Below are 12,000 nucleotides of genomic sequence, written 5' to 3' on the forward strand. Positions count from 1 at the left end.
GGGGAGAGGGATTCTGGAAATGTGCTTTATGTAAGAGCATTAGGCAGTCCATTTGCCTCCCTGTTGGACTGTGGTGGTCCATAAAAGCACTCAGAAAGAAGGACTTTCATAGATGTTTGGTTGTTTCTGTTCTAGAAATGCCCCTACAGGTTTATTATATCCATTAATAAAATAAGACCACCTGATTATTTCATTAATAATCTGAATCTCCATAATTGGCTTTCCCCTCCTCAGAAATCCTCTAAATAAAATATCTGCCAACTAAGAGCATCTTGATGTGATTTGCCATCACGCTTACCCCAATGCCAACACATCTGATGTGGCTCCACAGCACTGACACCTTGGGAATGTAGAGGCCCAAGAAAAAGGTGATCAGAGCTGTGACATGAGATACTGATGCCTGAAGATCTAGGAGAAACTTGAACTACACAGAGGTCACAGAGACCTGATGACCACTCACAAGAGGCCTAGCGAAGGCATTAAAGTGGAATGATTAAGGTGGTAATCATTTAGGGGAAGGAAAGGTAACTGGGTAAAAGGCATAGAATGAGCATAATTCTTTGGACTAATAATGGCATTTTCCAATGGCTCAGTGGGGAATGGGTGAGGTGGGAAAGAAAAGGACAAGGAGTAGTAGGTAAAGAAATTATCATAAAAGTAGAAAAGTAAGAACATGTGCTAAAGTATCATAGGAGTTGACAATGATTAGAGAGTGACAATCCATGTTCTGTACCTTTAAGTATAATATGTATATGAAAATATACACAATGTCAAGGTGGATGCTTTGGCAAAAATCCAAAGCCTAGCATCTGCAGCACATGAGGCTGCCAAGAGGCTGCACTGGAAAACAGGTAATCAAGGAATCAAGGATATCAAACCTTGTAGTGACTTGCACAGCAATTTCAACTGCCTATAACATGACAGCAGCTAAAGGAAATCTTGTGCTTTGTACTGGCTACAATGACCCAGGATGCTTCCACATCAATTTGGCCACATGGCAATAAGCAGCTCCTGCGCACCTGATGGCAGGTAAACTATTTAAGACATCTTCCTCTGTCTGAAGTGCAAAGCACACCTTCATGGCTATAGATATGACTACAGAACTGTTACTGGCCTTCCCAGTAAGAAAGCCTAACCAAAGGGCCACCCATTGAGACTGTAATGGCTGGACCCAGGCATGACCTGAGGGTAAAGATAAAGGGGCCAGTGGCATTACAGCCACAGGGAACTAATGATAATAACTTACTTGTGCTTGTGTTACAAGCATTAGAAAATGGGGAAAGTAAGGTCAATTTGCCCTGTTCCTGGGCTATGCAGTCATGCTGGTTGGGAATCCTAAATTCATGGGGGATTGGGATTGCTCAGAATTTATGTATTAGGCCACAGTTCCTTCACAAAACACAAAAACAACAACAACAACAGCAGCAGCAACAACAAAAAACTTTGTGTTGTTAGCCTGGGGTCCCCATACTGCACAGTACTGTATGTATGACACTATGGACTCTTATTGAGCCTAGGCTAACTGTAGAAACCACCCCTGGGGACCATGCACCACCCCAAAAGAAAGAAATATGTACCTGAGGCCTACCATAACACATTTTCTCCAGGGACCTTTTTATCCACCAATGGAAATTTAGCATGCATACTGTTAGACTACCAAAATCTGTCCCTTATTTTTAGCTATAGACATCTTTTTTCCATAGTGCTGTGTGAAATATATTTCTGCAGTGGGCTTCTGCGATAACCTACAGCACAATAGATATCAGTGCCAGGTATGCACTGAGTTGCCATTGTTTGGTGCCACTGACCTCCCATGGACCACTGCTCCTGCCAACCAAATGATGTAGGATAAAATGCTGACATGGCAGAACACATAGTGGTGGTGAGTTTGGAAAAATTCTTCTCTTTCTCCTCATCACCAGAGACTTTGACTCCTAAGGCTGACTCTTAGTCCTATTTATACTCTCTGGTCTGGGAACAATTAAACAAATCCAGACCTATACTTGCATATTCAATATTTGATGGATTAGGATGGCTTGCTGCTGAGACTGTCACTATCAGCAAAGTGGCATTGGTGCTTTAATAAATATTCAATGTTGTATATATATACCTGATAACTCACAAAATGTTGCACAGATTTTAAATCACATACAAGGTTACATACAAAATATTGAGCATCTGTCAGATGATCCCCTGTCACAATAGTTTAATTCCCTAACCTGGCCATGGTGCCACTTGCTAGTTGGATTACTTTCTGCATGTGCCAGCCTATTTATACTTTGTTGCCTATTGTACCATTGCTGTGGACTGTATATGCAACATCTGTCCTATGGTCAATGCAGACTGCTGCCTGGGGGTAGATTGCGGGAACCCAGAGATGAGCTGTTCCTTGAGTCATTGTGAAGCTCTAAAGCATGCAGTTGTTTGCGTGACCTGGGTCAGTTAATGTTTAAGCTAACCTCTTTTCAGAGGAAGATTGCCCAGATGATCAGTCTACACAAGAAACCAGACCCCACTCTGTGTAAGATGTTAATCTATACCCTACTTATCCTTCCTGGAATCATCCTTACTGTTTACACAGAGTTTACTGTTAACCTAGAATCTTTTTCATGAGACCCTCTGCTATCTTTGGCTCAGGCCCCTATAACTGGCCCTATTGATTCCCACCTAATTGTGGAACATTTTCACACTGAGCTCTGTACTAACTGCCATCAGAGAAGCTTGATTCCCTGATTGACTTCTTTCACTCCTGTACATAAATTCCAATAAAAATGTCTCAGTCTGTGCCTACTGCTTTCTGTAGTCTCTAAGCTGGAAAAAGCCCCTTTGGGCTGGGACACCCTTGGAGAATAGATACTTGGTAGGATAATGGAACCCTGAGAACTGAGACACTTGTGAAATTGGATTAATTTTGCAGATGAATAGGAAAATGGAGGGAAATTCCCTATAATCATTTTGTTGTTGTTGTTAATTAAGTCAGAGTAAGAATATCCAGAATTGTTGTGGATTAATGCTCTATGTCAAGCCAGGCAGTAGAAAAAGCAGTAAAAACAAGTGAGCAGCAAGTTATTTTCCTAGCAGCTGCTCTAGCAACCCACCTGGAAAGTTTTTAAAAATGTGGTTACTGGGGGTCTGCATAGTATCTAGGCTCCCTAAACTGTGGAAGGGAAGAAAATAAGAAAACCTGAACTGCCCCCCCACCCCCGCCATCAAACACCAGCAATGTGCTTGTTGCAAGAAGGAAGGACAATGGAAGAATGAATGCCCAAATAAATCAGAAAAAGCATCCCTCTTAGGTGCTATGAAAGCAAATTATTGTACCTGCCAATCTTTATGCAACACCTCCATTCTCCCATTCAAGAAACTTGAAACATATAACTACAGGTTTGTTAAAATTTAAGGGCAATCAACAAAATTGTTAGAAATCCATCCAGTTGTTCCCAACCCATACATATTACTGTCCACCTTAAGCCCTGTAAACACCTGGTTCTCAGTACTAAATTTAAAAGACACTTTATTTTGCATCCCATTAGAGAAAGTCAGCCCTCTTTACTTTCAAGTGGGAGGAACCTACCAGAGACAAAAAGAACAGTAAACTTGGAAAGTCCTTCCTCAGGGGTTAAAAAAAAATCCCCCCACTGTTTTTGGTAAACAGCCAAGACTTGCAAGAGCATGCTTGGTTAAAAACAATGCTTGCAATATGTTGATAACATATGTGCCAGTTTGAAAATATTGTGTGCCCCCCCCAAAACCATGTCTTAATCCTGACTCACTCTTGTGGAGACAGTGATTTCTTTTAATCCTGATTCAATATTGTAGGTTGGAAACTTTTGATTAGATTCTCACCACAGAGATGTGGCATGTCCAATTCTGGGTTTGACTTTTTGATTACAGGGAGATTTGACTCCACCCATTCAAGGTGGGTCTTGATTAGATTACTGGAATCCTTTAAAAGAGGAAACATTTTGAAGAGAGTAAGAAATGATAGAAACAACAGAGCTGACAGAAAGAAAGCAAACAGAAACTTCAGGGCTAACAGAGAGAGCAAAGACATGAATTTTTGGAGATGCTTGGAGCATAGCAGATGTTGTTGTATGCCTTCCCATGATATGTTAAGCAAGGCAGAACCTGGAGATAGCCAAAGGAAGCCAAGAGTTGAAAGCCGGCCTCAGAAAAGGAAAGTGATGAACTCCTACATCGACAGAGACTGAAAGCCGTGGAGTCCGTGAGAGCAAGGGACCAGCAGATGCCAGCCACATGACTACCCAACTGACAGACGTACTACTGACCCATCGGCTTTCCGTGAATTAAGGTATCTTTTCCTGGATGCCTTGGTTTGGACATTTTCATAGGCTTAGAACCATAAACTTGCAATTTATTAAAGTTCCCTTTTCAAAAGCTGTTCCAGTTCTGGTATATTGCATTCCAGCGGCTTGCAAACTAGCATAGCATCCTTATTGTCAGTCCCTCCTAGGATATATGTGAAAAGGATACTGTTAGTATGCTTAATTGCTTAACTGAGCTTGGATACAAAGTTTCTAAAAAGAAAGCACAAATGGTAAGATAAAAAGTAACTTCCTTGGGTTTATCATAGAACAAGGTAGGCAGTCCCTAGCAGATCAGGTTCAAGCAGTTGTCCACATTGCACTACACAAGACTAGACAGTAATCATGATTTTTTTAGGTATGGCTCTATTCTTCAGAATTTGAATTCCTAACTTTGAGCTTATTGCACAACCCATGTATCATGTCTTACAAGGTGAGGACACAGAGCCTCTCAATTGGACAGCAGAATGTAAAATTGGCCTGCAAAAACTAAAAGAAGCATTGGTAAGTGCACCAGCCCTGAGCCTCCCAGACCTGAAAAAATACTTTTGACCTGTTTGTGCATGAATGAAGGGGTGTAGCCCTAGGTGTCCTAACACGTAAGCTGGACCCTGACCCTTGACTGGTTGTTTACTTCTCCAAAAATTTAAATAACACTGAAAATGACTGCCCCCCTTGCTTAAAATCTGTGGCTGTAGGGCTGCAGTCTGATGCAAGAAGCCAAAAAACACTTACTCTTGGGCAGCTCATGATAATTCACTTCCCTCACAAAGTCTTAACCCAAATGAAGGAAAAAAAGCTGGACTTTAGCTTACTCAAGGGAGGTTAAGCCAGTTCCAATCCCTCTTACTTTACAACCCAGAAGTAAAACTAGAAGTTTTGCCCCCTTTAAATCCTTCCTTGTTGCACTAGACCCAGGTACTCTAAACCCAACTTATGATTGCCTGGAATTCTTGTCTGAGAATTTCTTGGCAAGAGAGGACTTACAGGATTCAACATTATCTACCCCCAAGCTAGAGATCTTTACTGATGGTAGTAGCTTTGTGGAGAAAGTGGAGCAGAAAGTGAGCTACAGTCTCATAACAGCAGGAACAATCATTGAAGCTTTCACCCTTCCCCCAGGCACCTCAGCCCAAAAGGCAAAGCTACTGGCCCTAAGTCAGGTCTTGGGAAAGAGTAAAGGGAAGTGGGTTAATAGCTATATAGACTCTAAATATACCTTCATCATTTTCTTGCACACACAGCCATCTGGAAATGTGGTTACATTTCTACTGCTTACTGCAAGTAGAAAAGCTGTAAAACACCCAGAAGAAGTCGCATGCTTACTTAAAGTTGTTATGCTGTCAGCCATGTTGCAGTCATCCACTGCCAAGGACATTAGAAAGGATATTTATGCATTGCTTCAATGAATTGAGAGGCTCACTTAGCCACCAAAGCAGCTGCAAGAACTAGATACTACAGACCACACATATGCCCTCTTGTGGCACAGAAACTCCAAGATGTATTCAAACCTGAATACTCAACCAAGGATTTAGTCCAAGCCAAAAATTGGTGTTATATCCCAAAAAACTCACAGTGGATAGTTAGTTAATGGTGAAAACAAGATCCTACAGCCTAGGAAACTTGTTTGGCCCATCATAACGTGGTACCATGAAAACGCTCACATTGGGGCAGAGGCACTTATAAACGCATCTTGAGAAGAGCTGCTGGACCCCATCTAACCCAAGCTGCCTCATAGGCCATGCTCTTCTGCCTATGCTGCCAACAAAACATTCTCACGGCAAAACACAAAAACCTCCCCCTACAATTCAATATCAAGGAACCTTCCTGCTGAATATTGGGAAGTTGATGTCACCATAATGCTGAGAGCCCTAGGGAGTTTCGAATATCTTCTATTTTTCTTAGACATCTTTACTGGATGGACTGAAGCCTTTTCCTGTCAGAAAGGTCATGCCATTGTTTGTAATTTCTTCTACAAGAAATCATCTGAGGTTTGGGCCACCTGCTTTTCTCCAGTCAGACAATGGGCCTGCATTTATCTCCAAAATTGTGCGGCAGCTTAGCTGCTATCTTGGAGTCAAGTGGAAACTTCATGCTGCATAGAAACTCAGTCTTCAGGAAAAATGGTATGTGTGAGCCACACCTCAAAGACAATCATCAACAAAATTTATCAAGAAGTCCGTATATTGTGGACTCAAGGTTTACCATTAGCACTTTACCTGGTCAGAATGAGTCCATGCAAGGGCTTGGGCTTAAGCTCCTTTGACTTAGTGTGTGGGAGGCCCTTCTTAAGTGGACCCAAAGAACTGTGCCCTGTGCCCTTGTCTATAGAAGGAGCTCTTCATAAGTGGGCCCTAGAACTTAATGAAACCTTCAAAGTACTCCGTTAGTTTAACAATCTGAAGCTTGCCTTTCCAACTGATATTCCTCTGTACACAATCAAGGCAGAAGACTGGGTTCTGTTAAAAACATGGGAGCAAGACCTGCCAGAAGAGCAGATTAAACCTACATGGCTCCCTCCTCCCCAGCGTGGCCGAGAGTGGCGCGGCGGGTCCCCGGGGCGCGAGTCCCACGTGCTGCGGTGATTCTGTAGCTGGCTCTGGTTCTCCCGGACCTCCCGGACCTGCGGTCCCGGCTCTCCGAAGAGATGCCAAAGTCAAGTCGGGGGCCCGTGCATGTCGCGGCGCGCGGCAGGAACAGCGCCGCGAGCTGAAAAGCGCCTGAGGACTCATGTTCAACACAGGGATTGGGCAGCACATTTTGAAAAATCCTCTCATTGTTAACAGCATTATCGATAAGGCTGCTTTAAGACCAACTGATGTGGTCCTGGAAGTCGGACCTGGAACTGGCAACATGACTGTAAAGTTGTTAGAAAAGGCAAAAAAGGTAGTTGCTTGTGAGCTTGACCCAAGGCTAGTAGCAGAACTTCACAAAAGAGTTCAGGGCACACCTCTGGCCAGCAAACTTCAAGTAATGGTGGGAGATGTGCTGAAATCAGATTTGCCATTTTTTGATGCTTGTGTGGCAAATTTGCCTTATCAGATCTCTTCTCCTTTTGTCTTTAAGTTGTTGCTGCATCGACCTTTTTTTAGATGTGCTATACTCATGTTTCAAAGAGAATTTGCTCTCCGACTAATTGCAAAACCTGGAGATAAGTTATACTGTAGATTTTCTATTAATACACAGTTGTTAGCACGTGTGGACCATCTAATGAAAGTTGGAAAGAATAACTTCAGACCACCACCAAAGGTGGAATCCAGTGTTGTAAGGATAGAACCTAAGAATCCACCACCACCTATCAATTTTCAGGAATGGGATGGCCTAATAAGGATCACTTTTGTTAGGAAAAACAAGACACTATCTGCTGCGTTTAAGTCAAGTGCAGTGCAACAGTTGCTACAGAATTCACTGTTCAGTCCATAACATTATAATACCAGAAGATTTCAGCATAGCAGATAAAATACAGCATATCCTAACCAGCACAGGTTTTAGTGACAAACGGGCCCGTTTCATGGACATAGATGACTTCATTAGATTGCTACATGGGTTCAATACTGAAGGTATCCATTTTTCTTAGATATGTGGAAAGCAGAATTGTTCAAGGTCAAGGAAAGAAACTGGAATTATATATTCTTGATAATTTGAGAAGATGAAATATGTTTTGTACCACTGGGGCAATTTTTGCTTGGCTACTTCTTAAAACTATTCTTGTCACCATTTATTATTCTGGTTTTTTAAGGTTGTAAGTCAGTTCTAAGTTCCCAGGTTTTTTTTTGTTTTGTTTTGAATATATAACATAGGGCAGGATCTGGTCCATATATAATATGTCTAAGAGCCGCAGATATGCACAAGTTTACATTCAAAACTTACTTCTATCAGCTTATTCTATAAAGATGTTAACTTTCCTATTTTCTGTAATATATTACTCTGATGATCTCTTTACATCTTAGCTCTGTCTCTCAAGTAGTAAAAAAGTTAAAATATGCTCAACTAGTCATGTCTTCCCCATACCATTTCTTATTCACATGTACAATAAATGTGCTTCTTAAAAAAAAAAAAAAAAACCTACATGGCAAGGCCCTTATTATGTTTTGTTAACTACTCTCTCTTCTCTGAAGTTACAGAGTGTCAAGCTGTAGGTCCTCTATACGTCAGTAAAATCATGGACTGCACCAGACATTGAAACACTGGACATTCACACATAAAAAAGGAAAAAACTCAGAAAATACCACTGAACCCTTCGAAGGTATGAATTGGCTATTCAAAAGTGAGCTTTCATCTGGTGGGCCAATTTAGTAACCCAGCATAATATTTTGTTGTTTATTTATCATTCTTCTTTATCCCACAAACTCTCTTCAAAACTCAGGAGAACTTCTTCACTCATCTTTAATCATTATCCTCAAAGTATTCAGAGGACATGTAACATCACCAACTGTTGGCTGTTTTTCCCCTGCAAAACACTTCTACCACTGTCCCTGCTCTAACCAAAGCCTCCAACACTGGTGTCAGCTTGTGAATCCATGGAATCTTTTTTGCTTTAGGCTGGAGTAGTTCAGGAATCACTTAACAACTTAAAGAAAAGAGCCAAGGACTATATATCCTTTAGTAAATCTGTATGTAACAACCATTGTAGCAGGCAGGCCTCCCCCCCTTTCTGGTTTGGCTGTGCTCTATGTGAAAAATCCCCACACCCCCTCTCCTGACCCTCAGGAACAGGTAAAACTGCAGGCAAGTGAGATAAGACACATTCCTGGGATAGAAACCCCATTCCCTAGCCTTCAGGAACTAGTGAAGTTGCAAGTAGGCAAGATAAGACATTCCTGGGGTGGGGGCCCCTCCCTTAACAGTTCAGCTTTGGGCCATTCTCAGTTTAAATCAGCCAGTTGTTTACCTTGTCTTTAACAAGTCATACAGTCTATAAAAGCTAAGGTTGCCTTTTGTTCAGGGCTCAGACTTTCAGAGGCTACTTGGTTGAGCCCTATGGCCTTAGAAAATAAAACCTGCTTCCTGAAACTATGGATCCTTAGTCTCAGCCTGTTCTAACTTCGCGGAATGTCCTTGGAGGCCTGCGTCCTGGTTCCTGGTTTTTGCGCTACACCATTACCTTTTAGATCCCAACTCTCTGAGTGGTTTTGCCCTTCACTGGGCCCCTCATACTCATGACCCTGCTATGTGCTGCTGCCCCACCCTTATTAATGCATCTTCAAGAATTTATTCACTCTAACATTTTGGCCCTAGCCAACCAGATCGTCATTCTCCAGCCTCCGATCCCTTCCCTGTGTCTCTGCCTTAACTCAGCCTGAACAAACTACAGAAGCCTTGAGACTGCTACCCCTCTGTAGCATAAGTTTGTCATCTATCCTGAAAATAAGCGGGGGAGTTGGAGTGGTTGTGAAGGATGGCAGTGGAGTTACTAGACTTAAAAAGAAACAATTACAGTTACATAAGGAAAGTTGGTAGCTGGCAAGAACTACAGAACAAAGGAAACCAAGATATCAGCGTTCAAAACTAATGAGGTATACATAAATTATACAAATTTAGAACCTATACCCCTGCCAACACTCTGCACTTGTGGTTAACTGCTTCCTGCTTCTCTGATTAAGCAAAGAAGTTGGATTCAACCAGTTGTAAGCACAGGCACAGAAACACTCAAATTGCCCTTAAGGTGATCCCTGCTTTATTAGCACAGTAAAACACACACCATAGGAGGAAACCTTTTGCCATTTTTGAACATGCAATGTATGAAATAGTATGTAGTCAACATTGGATTATATACCCCTAGGCACATGCTCATTAATTAGTAAACAGATAATTATAAATACAAATAATGTTATATTTATATAAAACACCTGGCCCCAAGCTATGCAAGACTATATAAGCCATGGATAGGAAAGCTTAGCAGTTCCAACTTCTGGGTGAGGGTCAGATCCTTGTCTGCAGACACAATCATACTCTGAATCTCCCACTTTTGTTGTGGTTCTCCTAACTTAGAGCAGTTGCTCTTGGTATTCCTAAAAGGCTGATGGTTGGAAACCTAATACTTGTTCCAATTTCCATTGCTTCCACCTTCTGATGCTAGTGGTTTCCTAAGTGTCTTTGGGCCTTCACTTTTCTTCTCTAGGACACAATTCTGGGTTCTGGCTTCCTTAGTCTCTCATGTGAACCACATAGTGCCATCTGTTGGGCTCTGCAACTCCAAAAATCCATGTCTAGGCATCTTTTCTCTCTATTGACACTCCCCACATCTCCAAATATCTGCATCTCTGTTGACTCTGAAGCATCTGTGTCTTCTGGGGCTTCTGCATTTCCAAACATCTGTGTCTGTGTCTGTATCTGAGGTTTCTCCAAAATGTTCCCCTTTTAAAGGACTCTGGTAAACTAATCAAGAACCACCTGAAATAGACAGAGTCACATCTCCACCTAATCAAAAGGTCACACCTGTCAGGTCTCAGAAAATAAAACCTGACATACAAAATGAGTTCTGTGGCATGGTGGCCCCTTCAATTTCTCTCCCCCAGCAGCTTCTCTGACAGGACCTGATATGCCAGCAAGATAGATCAGCATGAATGTGCCAATGCCCCACCTGCCAGAGACCAAACCAGATAACCATGAGCATGAAGTCATTATGAACCAGCCTAACATCTCCCAGTGATGCATGTGGCCACATGTCACCCCCCATCCCCAACCCTCTTGGCATGCTTTTTCCTTTAAAACCACAAGCTGTCATAAAGGGAGTGGAGCCTTTTTTCCTTTCCTTTCACTAGAAGGTTTTGCTGGCACCCATCTGCCAATTGACTTCAAGCCCAGCTAAGGCATCCCCTCAAACCTAATCCTAGCTCAGGTCAATTTTATTAATACAAAAAGGCAAGAGTGTCAGGTGTCAGAAAATAAAACTTGACATACAAAATGGATTCTGTGGCATGGGAGTCCCTTCAGTTTCTCTCTTTCAGCAGCTTCTCTGACAGGACCTGATGTGCTGGCAAGATATATGAGCATAAGTGTGCCAACACCCCACCCACCAGAGACCAAATCAGATAACCATGAGTGCAAAGTCATGATCTGCATCAGCCTGATATCTCCTGGTGATGCCTGTGGCCACATGTCACCCCATACCCCTCTTGAGATGTTTCTTCCTTTGAAACCAGAGCAGGAACAATTTTTCCTTTCATTTTGCTAGCAGGTTTTGCTTGCTCCCACCTGCCTATTATTTCCCTACTCTCACTCTGTTGCTATCTTTCTCTCTAGCAATAAACCGGTTAAGCTTTTAACTCACTGTCTCATGCAGAATCCTTTAATGATTCTGTGCCTAACAAAACCTACAATTGAGTGGGTCAATCTCCAAGGAAACAATCTAATCAAAGGTTTCCACTCTAAATAATACTGAATTAGGATTAAAGAACATGGCTTTTCTCGGGACAGAGAATATTCAAAGCAGTACATTCCATCCTCTGGATGCAAATAAGACATGTTCTTTCCATATACAAAATGCATTCATTCCAAACAATATCACAAAAACCTTAAACAATTTCAGTAATAATACAAATACAGTACAAAGTCAGAAACAGTACAAAATCTCATCAAAATCAGCCACAAGCCTGGTCTGTTCTAACGTAAAAAAATTCTCCTCTGTCCATGGACCTGTGAAAACTCAGAACAAGTTATCTGCTGCCAAATA

At 42.0% G+C, this 12,000-nt stretch overlaps 1 pseudogene; it reads left to right on the forward strand.

Annotated features, from left to right (window-relative positions):
* The first annotated feature begins 7,324 nt into the window (after positions 1-7,324).
* LOC143676099 (dimethyladenosine transferase pseudogene) lies at positions 7,325-8,200 on the forward strand (annotated as a pseudogene).
* The last annotated feature ends 3,800 nt before the right edge of the window (positions 8,201-12,000 follow it).

Source organism: Tamandua tetradactyla, chromosome 3 (assembly GCF_023851605.1).
Source record: "Tamandua tetradactyla isolate mTamTet1 chromosome 3, mTamTet1.pri, whole genome shotgun sequence".
Lineage (NCBI taxonomy): Eukaryota > Metazoa > Chordata > Mammalia > Pilosa > Myrmecophagidae > Tamandua > Tamandua tetradactyla.